The 20361-nt window shown below is 43.1% G+C and overlaps 1 protein-coding gene across 4 annotated transcripts in view; it reads right to left on the reverse strand.

The window, feature by feature from the left end:
* Nucleotides 1–20009, reverse strand: part of IL13RA2 (interleukin 13 receptor subunit alpha 2) — a 38399-nt gene extending 18390 nt beyond the window's left edge. For 2 of the 4 annotated variants that reach the window (XM_032592229.1, XM_030306096.1), the window contains exons 1-3: nucleotides 19935–20009; nucleotides 2352–2452; nucleotides 1376–1508 (exon numbers count right to left, since the gene is read on the reverse strand). The gene's annotated coding sequence lies outside the window, so the exon portion shown is untranslated. The remainder of the gene's footprint in view (nucleotides 1–1375; nucleotides 1509–2351; nucleotides 2453–19934) is intronic. The other 2 variants (XM_032592228.1, XM_030306099.1) reach the window with 2 other exon arrangements.
* Nucleotides 20010–20361: the final 352 nt, after the last annotated feature.

Consider the following 20361-nt stretch of genomic DNA (forward strand, 5'->3'; position numbering starts at 1 on the left):
GTCTTCCTTCAATTAGCTAGCGGGGCTGAATCACAATACCATGCTATTTTTTCTAGGTCTCATAAAAGCATAACAGAACAGTATTTCTCTTCCTGGGGTCCGATAAACCTCTCTCTTCAACTGCCCCTTCCCCACGTGCAAACCCTCCACTGTCCTCTGAAGCACCTGTACGTAGTAGGTAGGTCTGGTCAACAGACCTTCCACAGAGCTGCTCTCATGGATTGAGGTGAACACACTGGTTACTTTTGCATCCAAGGCAGCAATCGGTCTGACGAAGGGAAATCCTTTCCTATTACCAATAAGGACTACGACGATCAGACCCCCCCCCTTAAACGGCTCCCAGAGACGTCTTAAAGTTCTCTCCCCCGAATCAGTCTGTCCTTACGTATTTCATAGCCCGGGGTCATGTGAAGTACAAATGGCAAGGGTTAAAAATCCCTCGTTTGGGGGAGCCTGGGTGGCTCAGTCAGTGAAGTGTCCGACTCTTGATTTGGGCTCAGCACTTCCTAGATCAGCCCAATGCATTTACAGTTACGGTCCCACTCAGACTTTCTCACACAAATGAACATGAAGACAACTCTCTGCTTGGCTTCTGGGTTACAAGATTGCCGCTTGTGTAGTGAGGTACTTTATATACTATGTGGTTACCAGGAAAGACAATTTTTCACAAGCGAGGAAGGGACCTGAAGACAAAGGGAAGACGGGGGGTGAAGATGCAGGCACACAAAGTTTAAAAATCGTTTCTGATATACTCTCCACTCCCAGCCCACAGTTAGCAGCCACGCATCTCGTCTCAACTCGTTGTTTTTTCAAAAGGAGGAAATACCACGGGAGAAAGGTGACTTGTCCAAACTCACACAACTTGTTGGTGGCAGAGCTAGGACTGAAAACCAGCTCTCATGAGCCCTTCTCACTGACTCGAAAATAAATTTTCTTTTTATAAGGAGGCTGTCCTACACCTACCCGTCTTACCAGAAGCCTCCCCTGAACCTCGGTCCACGTACTCTCGCCACCCAAACCATCAACCCACCACACAGTTTTACCATTACAACATTTTTGGCAGGGTAATACTCCAACAACCTTTCACTGAGCACCTTTGTTCTGCCGCAGCCCTCGATGATAACCAGTATGCTAGGCATTTTCCGTTCCTAAGATCAGTGTGGATGGCAGCTTCCTGTTTCTACCCACTCAGTTTCACACAACATTACTGCCTAAACTATTTCCCACTGAGAATCTCCTTTGGAATGGCACGCCTAAACTATTTCCTGTTTTCAGCCTCACTTCCCATCTCTTCAAAGCCGTGCTTCATAATCCCCTTGTTCTAGGAGCTGGCTGGGATAATCTTGGCATAACTGGAGAAACTCCAGGTACTTACCAATTATCTGGTTTCTCAAGAAATGAGTTATCATAGGCAATTATCACAGGTCTTCTTTTTTTTTCTCTTCTCCACTTTGGAGACATTAATTAGAATCTCTAATACTTCCCTTCCTGTCTTATAATCAAGCACACTGGAACAAAAAAAAAAAAAAAAAAAAATAGATAGGTGCTCCTGAAATAGCCAGCAGGCCAGAATACAGATTCTACAAGTCACAAGATGGGGGAGGTTATGGGCGGGGCAAAAAGCAACTAAAACAAATTCAGAATCACAGCATTGTATGTAAAAGCTGACAGGACTAATTGATCTTTGGAGAAACAAATAGATAGGTAGCTGAGGAACCTGTTATATTAAAAGGCACAATGGTGTATCAAACTGGATTTCGGCCCTGCCTCGACCACTAATGGTCTTGGAGGGAAATTATAATTCAATTTCCATCTATAAAATGGAGGTGAGGATGCAGCCTGGAAGACTTGGGCTGAAGATTAAATGAGACAATGTATGTGAATGTATGCTCTGAGCATGCTCTGTATGCTTCTGAGCACCTGGCTACTAGTCAAAAATTTGAAAATAACTTGTTGCAACCCTACACATTTGCCCCTACTAATTCAGCAACATTGACCCGTCCACCCGTTGGTAAGTAGACACTTATTATTAACCTCCAACTTCCCCCACCCTTGTTCATACGTCAGTTGCGTTTACTGATATGTGTCTTCATAATAATTAATTTCAGGCGTTCGCCTCTCTTTTCACAGCTTACGAAGAATGTACTGAATTATTTCAACACCCCTGCAGGTGTATAAGGTTGGTATTAAATATTTACAATCAGTAAAACTGGGGCTTAGAGAGGTCCCACCAGCTGGTACGAATCTGTGTTGAAAGGCAAGGCAAAAGAAGTAAGGGACAGAAAAATGTGGCAAGGCTGAGAAGGTAGTCACTCGCATAATATGGCTTTGTAGAAAAGTTCCTTTCCTACCTTGACAAAGAAATACAGAAAGATTATTCCAAAGCATATGAAATGACCGCAGGTCGTCGTTTTGTTTGTCAAGGCAGCAACCACGTTACAGAGACAAATACCTATTGATTAGAAAATAATGAATGGAGTTTGACAATGTCCCTCAGATGACTTCTTCAAAAAAAAAAAAAACACGTACAAAAAAGTATGGCCATGTTATTTATGTTGCCGTCAGACTGAAAAAAATCAGCGTTATAAAACTTGAAACCTTCCATTCACAGTATTTAAAGTGTCTAGAGAAACAGCCAGAACAGTAAGAATAGGGCTGGGAGAAAAAAGAAAATGGCAACATCTCTAGAGAAGTAGAGCTTGAGGAGAGAAAAATGGAAACGTGGAGGGACCAATTTCCTCTCATATCAGTTAATCCGCTGTGTATCCATCCATGGTTTCAGGATGTGACTCAAAAGCACTAGCTTCCTGAATAACGAATCTTGTTTCAAGGAGACTATCCAACATGTACAAAGGTCTATTCATAGCTTCTGGCATATGGCCATGACTCAGCATCATAATCAGCACCTCTGGAACCGGCCAGACCCCGAGGCCTGACGACATGCTGAGATCAATACAAATACACGGCTCGGTAACAGTACAGTCACATAGGAACGAGTGGTGAGTCAAATCTGATTTAGATAATAACTAGCAAATAATCTGTTCTTCAGACAGATTCATCGTTCTTGCCACTCATCAAGTGTGATTCATTTCCCGCAGAAACACACAGAAACATTAGACACATGCTGAATGACAACAATCACTGTAGACCAAGGAAGGAGAGGTAGGATCTCTCTTCAACAAATATCACTTTAACAACTGGTTCTGTATAACATGACATTGCATATTGATATTTATGAAATATGTTCAATGAATCTTGTAAAACATAGGTCAGTCATCTTACTCCCTCATTTTTCTTTTACATTTTTTTCAATGTTTATTTATTTTTGAGAGACAGAGAGAGAGAGACCGAGCGTGAGTTGGGGGAGGGGCAGAGACAGAGGGAGACGCAGAATCGGAAGCAGGCTCCGGGCTCTGAGCTGTCAGCGCAGAGCCCGACGCGGGGCTCGAACCCACGGACCTTGAGATCATGACCTGAGCCAAAGTCAGACACTTAATCAACGGAGCCACCCAGGGATCCCCCCCCACCCCGTTCTTTTTTTAGATGGTTTCCTATAAGACATCCTGAGTTCATCCAGCTAACAAGTTTCCTAAAGCACTCTCAAAACCAGTGAATTCGGTTTTGAGCTACAACGGCAACTGCCAGGTCCACAGTGTTAATTCATGAAGCAGTTTACACATTTCAGAATTAGTCCCTCATCTGAGCTGATCAGAGCTTTATTAGTTCATAATCCCACCCACCAAACCACCAACAGGCTTTTGCAACCCTTTAAAAAACTCCCCCACTTCATCCACTTTTTAGAACTGGTCAAATTGCTATTATGAAATATACCTTACATGCTATTCAAGTGAAGTCATACTGTAGAGCAAAGCAGTTATCTTGAAAGGCACCACTTCTCTGGAACTAGGAAAACAATCTCTTTTGTTCAACACCCTTCTCATTCCCAGATGCTCCCAAATACGTGTCAGCAAGCAAACACTGTGTACTCAAAACATTCACTTCGCGTAACAATTTCAAAAGTAAATAATAGAGTGTGCCCCACCCCCTCGAATTAAGTAAAAACAGAATACAAAATGTACAATTGTACAATAATAGCAGGTTTTATGTGACTTCAAGATTATTCTACCAGTATGTTCCTTCATGTTCATGAGGCTTCAGTTGTAAATACATGAAAATACGATATTATACTGTGTATAGTACCATTAATTATAGAAAAGAATGTTAACGAAAACATATAAATATTTCTATTGTGTATTCATTATTTACCAATTAGTTTTGGAAGCCTACCACATGCCAGGCAATCTTCCAGGCATGAGGGATACAACAGGGAATAAGACAAAAACACCTGCCCTTTTGGAACTAACTTTCTGGTGTGGGAGACAGACGATAAACATATCAGATCGTTATAATTTCTATCAAGAAAAATAAAGCAGGATAATTTGAAAGAGAGTAATGAGGACTCCTTTTAAATAGGGTGGTCAGGGAATGCCTCTCTGAAAAAGTGGCATGAAGGACTTCCATGAAGTGAGGAAATGAATCAGGTAAAGACACAGGAGAAGAATCTTCCAGGCAGAAGGAATAGCACAATCGAAAGCCCTGAGGTGGGAATCAGCTTCGCAGTTCTAGAAATAGCAAGCCCAGTAGGACAGAAAAGAGAAAAGGTTAAATGATCTCATAAAGATAAGCAGACCATGGTACCGAATTTCCCATTTATTTTAGTAGAGGGGGAGGCAGTTGCACAGTCGTGAGTATGGTCACATGATGTAACTTACATTTTCACAGGCTGCTCTGTACGGAAGGAAGAGGTAGGAGCAATAATGCAGATCAGAGCTGACGGTGACACGGATCAAGCTGAAGGCAGTGGAGACCCTGATGGGATCTACCGATGGACTGAGTGTAGAGTATCAGAGGACGATGCCTCTATTTTTGTCATGGGCAACGGGATCATTGTTGATGGGGCCTGGGGATGATGGACAAGAGTTCAGCTTTGGATGATTCAGTTTAAGCTGCCTAACTCAACACCCAAGGGGAGAAGATGAATAGGCGGTTGGACATCTGACTCTGGAAATTCAGGGAAAGACCAGAGCTACAGATATATATTTGACAGTCACCAGTATATAGATAGTATTAAAGCCACATGAACAATTGAAGTCCCCTAGGGCATACTATAAAGTAGATGAAATAAAGAAAAGAGAACCAAGGCCTGAGATCTGGGACACTCTAATATACAGAGGTCAAACAATGAGGATATACCAACAAGGGAGACTAAGGCGAGGCCAGGGAGGTAAGAGGAAAACGTCTAGAGTTTTTGGTGCCCCAGAAACCATGTAAAGAAAATGGTTCAAGGATAGAATGATAGACAATGTCAAAAGCTGCTGACAGGACAAATAAGATGAGGCCTGAGAATGGTCTAATAGATTGGGAAAATGGGAAATAACTGGGGACCCTGATAAGGGAAAAAGAGTATCTGGAGCAAATCTCAGATTCAAGTGGGTTCACAAAAGGATAGATGGGCAAATGGAAACCATGAGTATAGATAACTCTGCTGAGGAGTTTGCTATAAAGGGACACAGGTGCTCCATTTTTTTTTTTCCAAATTTTTACTTAAATTCAAGGTAGTTAACATATGATGTAATATTGGGTTTCAGGAGACTGTACTGATTCATCACTTACCTAGGACACCCAGTGCTCATCCCAATCCCAACAAGTACCCTCCTTAATGCCCATCCCCCATCTAGCCCATTCCCCCACCCCCCTCCCCTCCATCAACCCTCAGTTTGTTCTCTATAGTTAAGAGTCTCTTATGGTTTGCCTCCCTCTCTGTTTTTATCTTCTTTTATTTTTCCTGCCTTTCATTTTTAAAACACCGAAACATTCTCTCTTCTCAATACACTTTCATTAGCTCTTCAGCTTCAGAATAATACTTCCCATGGTCACTTGAAGATTAAACCGGTTTTGGAACCTTGTAAGCTTACTTTTTAAAAGTGCTTATGACAGGGACAACTGGGTGGCTCAGTTGGTTAAGCTTCAGACTGTGGCTCAGGTCATGATCTCTTGGTCTGTGAGTTTGAGCCCCGGGTCAGACTCTGTGCTGACAGCTCAGAGCCTCGAGCCCGCTTCAGATTCTGTTTTTCCCTCTCTCTCTCTGCCCCTCTCCCACTCATGCTCCATGTCTCTCTCCCTCTCTCTCTCTCTCTCTCTCTCTCTCTCTCTCAAAAATGAAAAAACGTGGGGCGCCTGGGTGGCTCAGTCGGCTGAGCATCCGACTTCGGCTCAGGTCATGATCTCACAGTCTGTGGGTTCGAGCCCCGCATCAGGCTCTGTGCTGACAGCTCAGAGCCTGGAGCCTGTTTCAGATTCTGTGTCTCCCTCTTTCTCTGACCCTCCCCTGTTCATGCTCTCTCTCTGTCTCAAAAATAAATAAATGTTAAAAAAATTAAAAAAAAAATGAAAAAACGTTAAAAAATTTTTTTAACTGCATATGACAAAAAAAGAGTTATTTTTGTACTTGTATGCAGGCAGAGATTGTTTTCCAATGGACTTATTGCCCTTCCTAAAAATGAATTTCCTATTTTAAGACAACTGGTTCTTTATAATCATCTGCTTAAAAGCTCTAACTAAATCCACTTCATAATCCTAAGTGATAGATCTACCTACCTACCCACTTTCTCACTGTTTTTTTGTTTTGTTTTGCTTTGCTTTTCATTTTGAGACAGAGAGAGCGTGAGTGGAGGAGGGGCAGAGAGAGAGAATCTCAAGCAGGCTCCACGCTGTCAGTGCCGAGCCGGACACGGGGCTCAAACTCACAAAGCATGAGATCATGACTTGAGCCGAAATCAAGAGTCAGACGCTTACCTGACGGACCCACTCAGGCGCCCCTCTCACTGTTTTCGATAGCTGTTTTTGAACCTGGCTGGGTTAGACCATGTTTCCTAAGTGACTTTAGAGTCTTCTCATCAAAACGGAATCTCCGAGTCTCTATTTTTCTAATCTGTCTGATGGCTGTATGGATGCTGACACGGTCATAGGCATCCATCCAGATCTTCATTTCCCAGACATTTCCTGAGCATCCATTTTGCACTCAAGGCTACAGATACGAAAACAAGCAAAACGCACTGTTCCCTACGCTCGAGCCTACTCAAGGAGCAGTCAGAAACACAGTTACTCACTACACTCCAAGTAGAGTGGCCAAAATCTGGAACGCCACCAACAACAAATGATAAAGGGGATGTGAAGCGACAGGAACGATCATTCATCGCTGGTGGGAATGCGAAACAGTACAGCCACTTTGGAAGACAGTGTGGTGAATTCTTCAAAGCTAAATATATTCTTACGATACCACCTAGCAATCGTGCTTGTTGGTATTTACCCAAAGAAGTCAAAAGCTATGTCTACACAAAAATCCGAGCGTGGATGTGTTTAGCAGTTTCATTCATGATTGCCAACACTTGGAAGCAACCCAAGATGTCTTTCAGGAGGTGAATAGATCCGTAAATTATAGTACATCCTGACAGACAATGGAATATTATTCAGTGCTAAAAAGAAATGAGTTATCAAGCCATGAAAAGACATGGGGGGGGGGGGCTCTTGGGTGGCTCAGTTGGTTAAGTATCCGACTCCTGAGTTCAGTTCGGGTCATGATCTCATGGTTCGTGGGTTCGAGTCCCGCATCGTGCTCTGTGCTGACAGCTAGGAACCTGGAGCCTGCCTCCTCTTTCTGCCCCTCCCCCACTCACACTCTGTCTCTCTCTCTCTCTCAAAAATGAATAAACATTAAAAAAATTTTTTAAAAAAAAGACATGGAGGGGGCGCCTGGGTGGCGCAGTCGGTTAAGCGTCCGACTTCAGCCAGGTCACGATCTCGCGGTCCGTGAGTTCGAGCCCCGCGTCGGGCTCTGGGCTGATGGCTCAGAGCCTGGAGCCTGTTTCAGATTCTGTGTCTCCCTCTCTCTCTGCCCCTCCCCCGTTCATGCTCTGTCTCTCTCTGTCCCAAAAATAAATAAACGTTGAAAAAAAAAAATTTAAAAAAAAAAAAAAAGACATGGAGGAGCTTTAAACACCTATTACCTAGTGAAAGAAGCCAATCTGAAAAGGCTACATACTGTATGCTTCCAGCTATATGACATTCTGGAAAAGGCAAAAGCATGAAGATCATAAAATGACCAAAGGTTGCCAGGGGTTGGAGTGAGGGAGAGGGATGAACAGGCAGAGCACAGAGAATTTTTAACGCAGTTTGTGTCTACACAAAACGAAGACCAACATTTCTGAACATCTTTTCAGCTACATGACATGTGCTTAAGTTCTGACCCAAAAGATATAAACGGAAGTGTTATCTCCAATCTCTGGGTCATGCCTTTAGAAAGGGTGATCCTTGGAGCGCCTGGGTGGTTCAGTCTGCTAAGTGTCTGACTCTTGATTTTGGCTTAGGTCATGATCTGAGGTCATAGTTGGGAGATCAAGCCCTGTGTTGGGCTCTGCGTGGAGTGTGGAGCCTGCTTAAGATTCTCTCTCTTTCCCTTTGCCCCTTCTCTCTCTCTCTCGTTCTCTGTCTCAAACAAACAAACAAATAAATAGCAAACAAATAAAAAAATAAAATAAAATAAAAAGAATGGACCTTTTCATTACATTTTTTTTTTTTAACGTTTATTCATTTTTTGAGAGACAGAGCGTGAGTGGGGGAGGGACAGAGAGAGGGAGACACAGAATCCGAAGCAGGCTCCAGGCTCTGAGCTGACAGCACAGAGCCCCATACGGGGCTCGAACTCACAAACAGTGAGATCATGACCCGAGCCGAAGTCAGACGCTCAACCGACTGAGCCACCCCGGCGACCCCCGAGAATGGACCTTTTCTCCTTTCCCCATTCTGCTGCTTAGAATATGGTCTTGGCAGTGAGCCACCTTTGAACAAGTAGATGAGGGAAACACCCTAGGTGTGGCAGAACAACAAGTTCAGAGTAGCCCAGGGCTCTTGACCTCATGCAATAAAGCTGCATATTCTTTCTGCAGCCTTGGATTAGCTACCTCAAGACAGTCATGTGAGAGCAAAATAAACCACTTTCTTATTTAAGCAAAACCCATAACCTAACTAGAGAAGTATTTAGCATTGTGTATTAAAATACTTTAAAAGTTCATAACCCTTCAAGCACAAATTTCCAAGAAATAAAAGAACTTTGCATTATTACAGTCCAACCCCTCATTTTCTACGTAGCCTGAGTCAGAAGCTCGTTCCTGTAAAGGGCCACAATTAAGCTGATGCCGCACTTCCTTTGACTGAAGCCTCCAAACAGATACTTCGGGCAGGGGAGGGGAGAACATACTGAACCACCCCACTTGCAAATATTACAGCCACAAAACGCCACAGCAGAAACTTTTCACCAAACACACACACACACACACACACACACACAGAGTCATCCACAAGAGGATCTAAGTCGTCAAGGACTCTCCAAGGCCCTCTGGAGGTTCTGCTGATGCACTCACATAGTTTTAATCACATGTAACTTCCCCTTTTCCAGATATTGACAGTTCATCCCACACGCTTTGGTTGTTATCAAGATGCCCTGGAGTTCAAGCGGCCTCTCGATAAATCAGTACCAGCTCTATCAACAGCGTGCGCTGTTCTTCCTGCAAAAGTGCTAGACGAAGCACAAGGCTGATTCCACAATCAGAGATTAATCGCTGCTGGGTGAGCAAAGCCAAACGTGCCTAGGGAAAAGAAAAAGTACCTGTAATAGAATCATGCCTTTTAAAACATGGCTTTGTCTTCCTTTGCCTGAGCATCCAAGGGAAAGTTAGAATGACTAATACCTCCGACCCCCCCAATTCCACTTCATTCCTTAGAAGTGGGTGGGATGTTCTTTGGGAGCAACGAGGCCGACCTGATTCTATCGATACTTACTACCAAAAGGCAATGAGATATGTGGACAAATTTACACACGCGGATACACACACACACAAACACACACACACACACACACACACACACTTGGCTTCTACCATGGCTTATATATAAATGAGAAATTAGAGGCCAGAGAAATAAAATGATTTTCCCATAATTCCATTTCTTTTGAGCTTATGTTTTTAAGTACTGCCACTCTGATCATTTTTCTGCTTTGCAAAGACTTGACTGCTTTTTTCCAAATTCATCCGTCAGATTTTGCCTCTTCTCCTTTCTTTTTTTTTTAATTTTTTTAATGTTTATTTCTCTATCTTTGAGAGAGAGAGACAGACAGACAGAGTGCGAGCGGGGGAGGGGCAGAGAGAGAGGGAGACACAGAATCCGAAGCAGGCTCCGGGCTCTGAGCTGTCCACACACAGCCCGACACGGGGCTCGAACTCATGGACCGTGAGATCATGACCTGAGCGCTCAACGGACGGAGCCACCCAGGCGCCCCCTTTTTTCCCTTTCTTTATGCGATCTAGATTAGCTTCCACACCCAAAACTAAACTTGCCTCTCTGCTTTTTTATCGTAACTTCCTAACAAAATCCCAAATCTGAATGAATTCAACTCTCAGGTTTCCTCTGTGCCTGTCACTGCGCAGGTGGGTGCTGATGGAAGAAGTCCCACAGTAGATTAGTTTCATGATAAATTCCTAACATTCCATTTTAAATAAATCCACAGTACCGCTCAAAAACACCATTACGGGTCTCTGTTCAACTTTATTCCAGTACTGACGACAATGAAAACCTTCTTCTGATGTCTTTCATTCTTTTATCCCTTCTCCTCCAACCTCAGCATATGACCTGGTCTCTTTAAAAACAAAATTAAGCTGTCAGATGCAAACTCGGTCATCTTCACGATTCCACACATTTCCCGCACCCTTTCTTCCTTCCCTCCTGCTATAATAAACGAAGTATATGTCCTACCCATCTAAGGTAAAACACATACCCTGCCCACGTTATCAGAACCTTACAATTCAATGCTTTCCTTCTCTCTTTAATATCTTCAACGTAGGTGCAGATATACCTCTCAGTCAGATACATCCCATTCGCATTCAAACATGCTCTTTACTCCCTAAGCTTAAAAAACATAAACTACCTTGCCCACATATTTGCCTCCAGCTACTACTGCTCCAATCCTTCCTCACAGCCAAATTTCTACAAAGAGTTGTCTATACTTGGTATTTTCTCCACACCCCCACTCACTTTTTATCATTCCGTTTCCTTCTAGTTTCTTCCTTCGTCCCGCCACCAATCCATGACTCTCTTAAAACAGGTCCCGCTAGAATAACTAATGACTTCCTGGTTACTGAATCCAATCAATACTTTTTATTCCAATCTTCTTTCTCTCTGGGTGGCATTCACCTGTTTATCACCATCCCTGAAACACTACTCCCTTGGCTTTTCTGACAAGAGCGTTCTAGTGTCCTAATATTTCACGTCAGAGTTCTTTGAGGCCCTCATTTCTTCGGACAATGTGTTCTCTCTGGGTGATTTTATCTACTATCTATTTCCACATCTTCCATTACCATCAATACGACAATGGCTTTCAGACATTTATCTCTCATCCGAACTAGCTAGTTGGCAGTGATGTCCATTCAACAGTACAAGCCAGAAACCAAAGAAACTGTCACCCTAAACACCTGATACTGTATCTCCTATGTCCAGTCTGCAATCGGATTCAATCCATTTTTCAAACCTCCCTTGAAACTCCTCATACCCATCCATATCCCTCCCAGGCTAGTCCAAATCACCACCATAATTTGCCTAGACTGTTACAATAGCTTCTTTAAAAAAAAAAAAAAAAAAGGGGCGCCTGGGTGGCGCAGTCGGTTAAGCGTCCGACTTCAGCCAGGTCACGATCTCGCGGTCCGTGAGTTCGAGCCCCGCGTCAGGCTCTGGGCTGATGGCTCGGAGCCTGGAGCCTGTTTCCGATTCTGTGTCTCCCTCTCTCTCTGCCCCTCCCCCGTTCATGCTCTGTCTCTCTCTGTCCCCCCAAAAAATAAATAAACGTTGAAAAAAAAATTAAAAAAAAAAAATCTATATTCAACTTTTAACTATCACCTATGGACACTAACAAACATTTCTTAAAGTAATTTCTAGGCCCAACATGGGGCTTGAACTCATGACCCCAAGATCAAGAGTCTCATGCTTTTACAGACTAAGCCAGCCAGGAGCCCCTACAATGGCTTCTTAATACATCTCCTCGAATTTACTCTGGCCCTGCTCTATTTCCACACTGCCTTTCTTCTGTTTTCTAAGTGCAAATCTGACTATGCAACTGTCCTGCTAAAAATTCTTCAGGGCTTCCTCGTTATCTTGGGATAAAGACAAAAATTGTTTACTTGGTCCTCAGGGTCCTAAATACTGTGGCATCTGACTACTTCTCACCACTCTCACCATATCTGCCTGGAATATTCATCTCTCTATCACTCATGGTCAACTGTGAGGCCCGTGACAGGAGGAACTGCTTCTGCTTTTATTTTATTTTATTTTTTAACGTTTATTTATTTTTGGGACAGAGAGAGACAGAGCATGAATGGGGGAGGGGCAGAGAGAGAGGGAGACACAGAATCGGAAGCAGGCTCCAGGCTCTGAGCCATCAGCCCAGAGCCCGACGCGGGGCTCGAACTCACGGACCGCGAGATCGTGACCTGAGCTGAAGTCGGACGCTTAACCGACTGAGCCACCCAGGCGCCCCGCTTCTGCTTTTATATTAACACAAGGCCTATCACAGAGCAGGCAACAAGTGTTTGGTGAATGAATGAATGAATGAACCGCTATGGCTTTAAGACTTTTGTTTGGGAAAGCTGAGAGACTCCTGATCCAAAATACACTTACCAGTGCTCTATCATGGGACCTTGATACTTTAGCATCTTTGGTCACCAAAGGATTCTTCTCAATAATATTCTCGAGGGGCAGTTGTTAAGTGTCCCACTCTTGATTTCGGCTCAGGTCATGATCTCACGGTTGCGAGATCGGGCCCCACGTCGGGCTCCACCCCGAGCGTGAAGCCTACTTAACATTCTCTACCACCCTCTGCCCCTCCCCAACTTGCACATGCGTGCTTCTCTCTAAAAAAAAAAAAAAGAAAGAAATAATGTTTTTGAGCTATGTAAGTAACAAACCAGCACTTATCAAAGAACAGCAGAAGAAAGTATATCTTCCCTGGAACAGTGATGAATCCCACTTATGCAGATTATCTTAAAATATCCAGAGAATCCTTCCATAGATGATTTCAAAACACTGATGGACAACGTAATTCACTTTTCTCTGTTTCAAAGAACATGAATACACATGGGGACTAGGAATACTCAAAGCATTAATGTGACTTATCATCTCTTTCCTTTCCTCTGTTTCTAGTACCAAATGGCAGCATGACTTCCCGAGCAGTGTCCTAAATGGAAACATAGGAGTCATTCCAGATTCCTTTTTCTCATTTATCGTCAACCACCATTTCGTACACGCACACACACAATACCCTAAAGATTCCATTCCCTAAATACCTTGGGGATCCATCCATTATCACTCCATCTTCATTCCCACGACTCATCCTAGCCCTTAACATCTCCTGATGTATTTCCATCTTCTAACAAGACAGATTCGTGTCATTTTCCATGCAGTAGTCAGTGTGACCTTTTCAGAACACAAATATGTCCACTTAAACTCCTTCGCTAGCTTCCCGTTGTCCTAGAGAATAATTTATAGTAATAGCTCACAATTCAACGGACTCACAGTGTGCCAGTGCTTTTGAAAGCTTTTCACTGATGTCATCCCATTTTACCAATAAACAACAAGGCAACCGAGGTCCAGAGAAGGTAAATGATTATCACAGGATCTCATAGCTGATAAGTGATGGAGCCAGATTCAAAGCCAGGCAAGAGTCATTCCAGAATTTGTGCCCCAACCTCTATGTTGTACTGCCTGTCATAAAATAAAGTACCAATTCTTTAGCATGGCAATCAACACTTTCCATTATCTGGACCTTACCAGCACTTTAAGTGCCATTTCCTGCATGTAGATCTTAAAAAGCAGGGTCTTGTCTTATCTCTCTAAACTTTCGTCCATGCAGGTCCCCTGATACCAATACTGTTTTATGCAGCCTACTCACGGATTCCTCCTCGTCACTGAGATTTAGCTCAGATAGCAGCACTTCCCTCCGTATGCTTTCTGAGTACTCCTTCTCCTAGACTAGACTGTGAGTTACATCTACACTCTTTACTGAAATATTAGGAAATGAAGTTCTGCAAAGGCACTTGCAATTTAATGACGGGAAGAGACTCATAAACAGACGAGTAGAAGGACGCCTGGGTGGCTCAGCCGCTTAAGCGTCTGACTTGGTCTCAGGTCAGGATCTCACGGTTCATGAGTTCAATCCCCGCGTTGGGCTCTGTGCTGACAGCTCAGAGCCTGGAGCCTACTTTGGATTCTGTGTCTCCCTGTCTCTCTGCTCTTCCCCTGCTTGTGCATGCTCTCTTGCTCTCTTGCACTCTCTCTGTCTCCAATATAAAAAAGTAAACATTAAAAGAATTAAAAAATAAAAATAGGGGCGCCTGGGTGGCTCAGCCGGTTGAGTGTCTGACTTCAGCTCAGGTCATAACCTCGTGGTCTGTGAGTTCGAGCCCCGCATCAGGCTCTGTGCTGACAGCTCTGAGCCTGGGGCCTGCTTCAAATCCTGTGTCTCCCTCTCTCTCTGCCTCTCCCTGCTCGTGCTCTTTCTCTCTCAAAAATAAATAAATATTTAAAAATATTTTTTAAAAAAAGGAAAGACAGAAAAGAAAAAGAAAAAGAAACAGACAAGTGTAACTGTCTGTTTTGCTCAAAGTTTTGTTTTTTTTTTTTTTTTTTTTTTTTTTTTTGCTTCTCCCTCCCATTTCAAGGAGATAACCAGGCTTTTTTCCTCTTCTTTCCCTTGCTTAAGGGGATCCCCCCCCCATTGCCAAGACTAAAAGCAGAAGTTGTGCACAGACTTACCTTCCTAGCTTTTGTATTGCCAAAACCCAAGCTCAAGGGAGAGGTTATGCTTAGGAGCACGGATGCAGGTCTCAAGAAGACAGATGAACTTCCTTTTAGGGCACTCAGGAGGGAAAGGGACATATAGTTTAGACAAAAGTAAGTCAGGGGTGTGGCAGGGGTTAGAAGTAGCAGGGGGAACAGCTCAACATTGGATGGTAGCAGCCTAGGAAGGGGCAAAAGTTCAGAGGTATTTTAATGAGTGGGCTGGGCCCTAGACCCAGGGGACCTAATCTCAGCAATGACCCAGTCCCCCAAGCTTTGTCTAGAAGCAGTAGCAGCAGCAAACGTAAAAGGGCCGTCCCCGGTGGAGACAAAACGGTATATCAGAGAGTTGACAGAGAAGTAGAGATCAACGACCAAAAGGGCCTCCCTACTCTTCGGTGTGGCCTAAGACCTCAGAATATTTGTGTCACCCAGTAGGATGCTCAAATATTAACTGAAATTGCATATCTTACTTTCCCGGCAGAATGCTGAATACAAGGCAGCCTAAAGAACACTTTGAAATAGCAGCACTCTCAACAATAACCACCTTATGCCGGTCAGAGTGGCCAAAATGAACAAATCAGGAGACTTTAGATGCTGGCGAGGATGTGGAGAAACGGGAACCCTCTTGCACTGTTGGTGGGAATGCAAATTGGTGCAGCCGCTCTGGAAAGCAGTGTGGAGGTTCCTCAGAAAACTAAAAATAGACCTACCCTATGACCCAGCAATAGCACTGCTAGGAATTTATCCAAGGGATACAGGAGTACTGATGCATAGGGGCACTTGTACCCCAATGTTCATAGCAGCACTGTCAACAATAGCCAAATTATGGAAAGAGCCTAAATGTCCATCAACTGATGAATGGATAAAGAAATTGTGGTTTATATACACAATGGAATACTACGTGGCAATGAGAAAAAATGAAATATGGCCTTTTGTAGCAACGTGGATGGAACTGGAGAGTGTAATGCTAAGTGAAATAAGCCATACAGAGAAAGACAGATACCATATGGTTTCACTCTTATGTGGATCCTGAGAAACTTAACAGGAACCCATGGGGGAGGGGAAGGAAAAAAAAAAAAAAAGAGGTTAGAGAGGGAGAGAGCCAAAGCATAGGAGACTCTTAAAAACTGAGAACAAACTGAGGGTTGATGGGGGGTGGGAGGGAGGGGAAAGTGGGTGATGGGCATTGAGGAGGGCACCTGTTGGGAGGAGCACTGGGTGTTGTATGGAAACCAATTTGACAATAAATTTCATATATTGAAAAAAAAAAAGAAATGTGAAATTTCTTCCATACTGAAATTGCAGACGAATTTCGCAGTAACTTCGATTATAATAAGGTGTGGTACATTCTGAAAGGCAAGCACCTAGAAGCACCGAGGACAGGTGCCTAATCTGCTCCGTAGCGGTCCAGTAAGAGTCCTTACAGCAAGTAGTACCTCAACTATCTCATAGATAAGGAGTAGGTGTTTGCCGGTGCAGGGAATATGAGGGAGGGACTCCTCCTCAACGGAAATTGATTAAGCCAAAGGAGGGAAGTGAGAAAGCGTAACGAATCCAGACCTGTACCAGCGGTTTGTTTGGGCTGCAGGGTAAGAGGTACACAGGCATGTTTTCTGAGCCATGTTAAAAGAGTCTGGAGTTAATACTGGTGGTAATAAAGGGGACTGACAGCAAGTGACATCGAGGAAGACTACTGAAGTAGATCTCAAGGAAAAAAGTATTCAAAAGCCAAGTGCTCCGAAGCCAAAAGGGATGGCGTGGGGGGGGGGGGGGGGGCGGTTAGTAAGACAAGAATGGCAATGTGCCTCTTGTACTTGGACATAAGAAGCAGTTAGTGACTTTGGTAAAGCAGTCCTATGTATAAATCCCTTTTTATTGGAGCCTAGTTGTATAGGTTCTATAGGTCTTGGTTATACAGGGAAGGGTTAAGAAAAGATAGCTTGCTCTCTTCACTGAATAAAGAACCCATACAGAGGAAGAGACTAAAAGACAGAAGAGAAAGGGAATACTTATGTAAAGAAATCCCTGAAAAAAGCAAGAGGCCAGCATGTAATCTAAAACAAAAGCGGAGGGGCCCGAAGTCGGTTGAGCGTTCGACTTCGGCTCAGGTCACGATCTCGCGGTCCGGGAGTTCGAGCCCCGCGTCGGGCTGTGTGGTGACAGCTCGGAGCCTGGAGCCTGTTTCGGCTTCTGTGGCTCCCTCTCTCTCTCTCTCTGACCCTCCCCCGTTCATGCTCTCTCTCTCTCTCTCTCTCTCTCTCTCTCTCTGTCAAAAATAAATAAGCATTAAAAAGTAAAGAAATAAAACAAAAGTGGAAAGACGGAATTTGGACCGATGGAGGGCTCTGAGACCGGACAAAAGCAGGGATGAAGACAAAAATCGATTGTGTTTATAAAAGGCAGTGGGGTGGGTGCATCAGAGGTTCAGGCACACTTGATGGCGTTTATTTTCTGCGTGAAATGGGAGCCAAGCCTACCTGCTGAGGATAAATATGTCGTAGCTGAGTAGGAGGCTCAATGACAGAGGATAAAGTTTGCAATAGCCACCAAAGAGGGTGTAAGAGAACTGAGGGAAATCCCGAAGGCTCTGAGTAAAACCACGTAGAAGGATGACCTGCTTAGTACCTCTTCCTTCTTCGCGTTTCAGCTCAGATGTCACTTGCTCAGAGGCGTTGAAATGAAGCCCCTGTGACGTGCTTTACAGGCACTGCATTTCCTTTAAAGACTTATAATGGTTTTAATCTTGGACTAATTTGTGGGATAAGTGGATTCACTTCTACTCCGTTACACCGTAAACTCAGTGAGAGGTCAGGGGTCACATGTATTTTGCGCTCCGTGACCGGGATGCGGGTACAGTTGGGTGAGCAACGAACTAGAACTTAAGCTCTAAGGAGGCAGGGACTTCAAACGGTTTATGCTGTATCCTCAGTGCCTAGCACAGTGCATGGCACATAGTAGATGCTCAGTAAATATCTACCTGAATAAATGAAACGGATATGGCAGAACACCAAGGCTCCTGACTTCCGTTCCAGTGCTCTTCCCACTCTATTACGGCAGCCCATACCCGATGTTCCATATGTTACGGTTACCGGAATAAGGGCCCATGCATACGCATTATTATCTCTGTTTTCCTCAAGAAGAAAGGGAGACTCTGAAAGATGCAATATCACGTGCCAGTTAAACAGCGAGGATGTGCCAGAAACAGAATTCAGTTGCAGGTCTTCCTGGCTCCCAAATCTGAGTTCTTTCTCCTATTCCATGCTGCCTGCTGAGGTATTAAGTGATAAAAGATTCAATCTGTGAACCTGCCTAGGGATATGTGCATTTGAAAGTCTCCCCAGCGTCCCCACTGGCAAAGAAAAACAAAACAAGTAAACAAAACGCTTCCACATCCAAAGTAATGACTTTGGCGGTAAAATCTCAGGCGAAGGGACGGAGACAGGCCAACGAGGAAAATAGTTGTGAGCTGGCACCTGTTGACAGTCTCCTAGATCACACCCCATAGGCACTTGCTGACCTATTCTACAGCCCTGTACACTATCCATCTCACCAGCATAAGGCTTGATTACACAGCGAGAATGGAAGACATAATCCCAAAGAGCGTATCTTCTCGGCGTTGCTTCAGCAGTGACGCTAGAAACAGCATGGAATAATGGGAACGGCAGGGACTGCAGCCACGCAGATCTGGGCAAGACACTTCAGAGCTCTCTATGCCCCAATTTTCTTATCTTATCAAATGAAGGCAATGATACTTGCCACCATAAGGTTTCGGAAATGATTAAATGAGATAGTACATGTAAATGTCTGCAGCATAGTGGGCATACTGACTCAATTGTTACTAGTTGCCTTCCCCTTCTTCCACATCCAGGAGCCACCTCCCAGCAATTCCTTGAAGACACCCTGAAAAACACATGAAAAAGGAACAAGCAAACCCCCCCCACCCCTGCTCCTTTTGTTGAACCCTGTTGTTTAAATGATCATTTTTAACATTTCTATTCCCTTTCATTACATTAGCCATAGTCAGGGCACTTGGCTCATTTCACAGATAAAGAAACTAAGATGAAAAGCTCTTAGTCCTTAGTTTATTATTCTCTGTTCATAATAATAATAATAATAATAACAATAATAATTCTATGCAGCTTGCTTAAGTCTTAAACTCTCTAAAACATTTCATATTTTAATAAAATTTGTATCAAAAACAACTGGTAAATTTCCTGTATTCATGTCCTGGTTTGATATACCCTCTTACATATTAAACAAAGAACACGAATCTGGAGCTATCCAAAGAGAGTGCAGTGTGCAAAAGTGATGGTCAGATTTACTTGTTAACCATTTTTTCAGAAGAAAACAAGCATCAAATGTATAAGATGTTAGTTCATTTCAGACCAAAAGCAGTGAAAATTGGAATTTATATTTTCATAACTGTATGTATGGAACCATAATATCCAAATAAATGAAAACATCACATATAGAGGATACACATGTTCCATAAATTAAATCAAAATATCATATAAAAATATACTAAGTCGTTCCTTTTAGAGGAGCTCTGTGGTTATTTCTGAGCTCAAGAGAGAAAAGTTGCTGCAAAGTAGTGAATTCTCATCTATAGGGGAAAAAACCACATAAATAATAATTTCAGAAAACCTCTTAACTCTACAATGCAATTATCCTTACCATTTCCAAAGGACCAGGTTTGCTTACAGGCAATATGATTTTTATAGGAGATAAAGGCCAATAAGAAAATAACTACAAATTAACTAAAAGCAAAAATGTTATTCATACTGATTATCCAGCACCTATTTGCTTCATGCGAAAAAATGCAGCATTTCCTCAAATTAATATATATCAAGTCAAATTATTTTTCCCATGAAAAGATTTATGAGCCGAGTTTTTTTATTTAAAAATTATTTATTTATTTAAAAAGAACTAATTAGTTAAAATAAGTTACCTCTCATCCCCACACACCCTCTCCCAAACTTAAGTTCCAGACTTACTGTGAATGAATAATGTGTCCAGTTATAGTCACATTCTTCTGAACTACCACTGAAATCTGTCTCAATGAATAGCTTCTTAGCTTAATGGATTTTAAATGACCTTAGAACTGAAGTCTTTATGTAGGAGGAGCTCTGGTTTATCTACCAAATGTACTGTCATGAGAAAATTTGCATTCAAAGCAGATCAGCATTCAAGGTTACATGTGTCAAAAGATTCAGAGGAAATCATGAAATTCATCAGAGTGATTTTTTTCCCCCTTTTTAATTAGTTCCTGCTATGGCATTTCAGGATGCCAATGTTATTTTACTATGTGACTCACCACATTGGGAATTAAAAGATAATCCAAAGGTAATTATGTGACTGCCAGGTCTATGCTGTTTCCTCAGCGTATACTATCCAAAGTACTTCACCGTTTTGAGTTTCAAA

The sequence above is a fragment of the Lynx canadensis genome, chromosome X, assembly GCF_007474595.2.
Source record: "Lynx canadensis isolate LIC74 chromosome X, mLynCan4.pri.v2, whole genome shotgun sequence".
In the NCBI taxonomy this organism is placed as follows: domain Eukaryota; kingdom Metazoa; phylum Chordata; class Mammalia; order Carnivora; family Felidae; genus Lynx; species Lynx canadensis.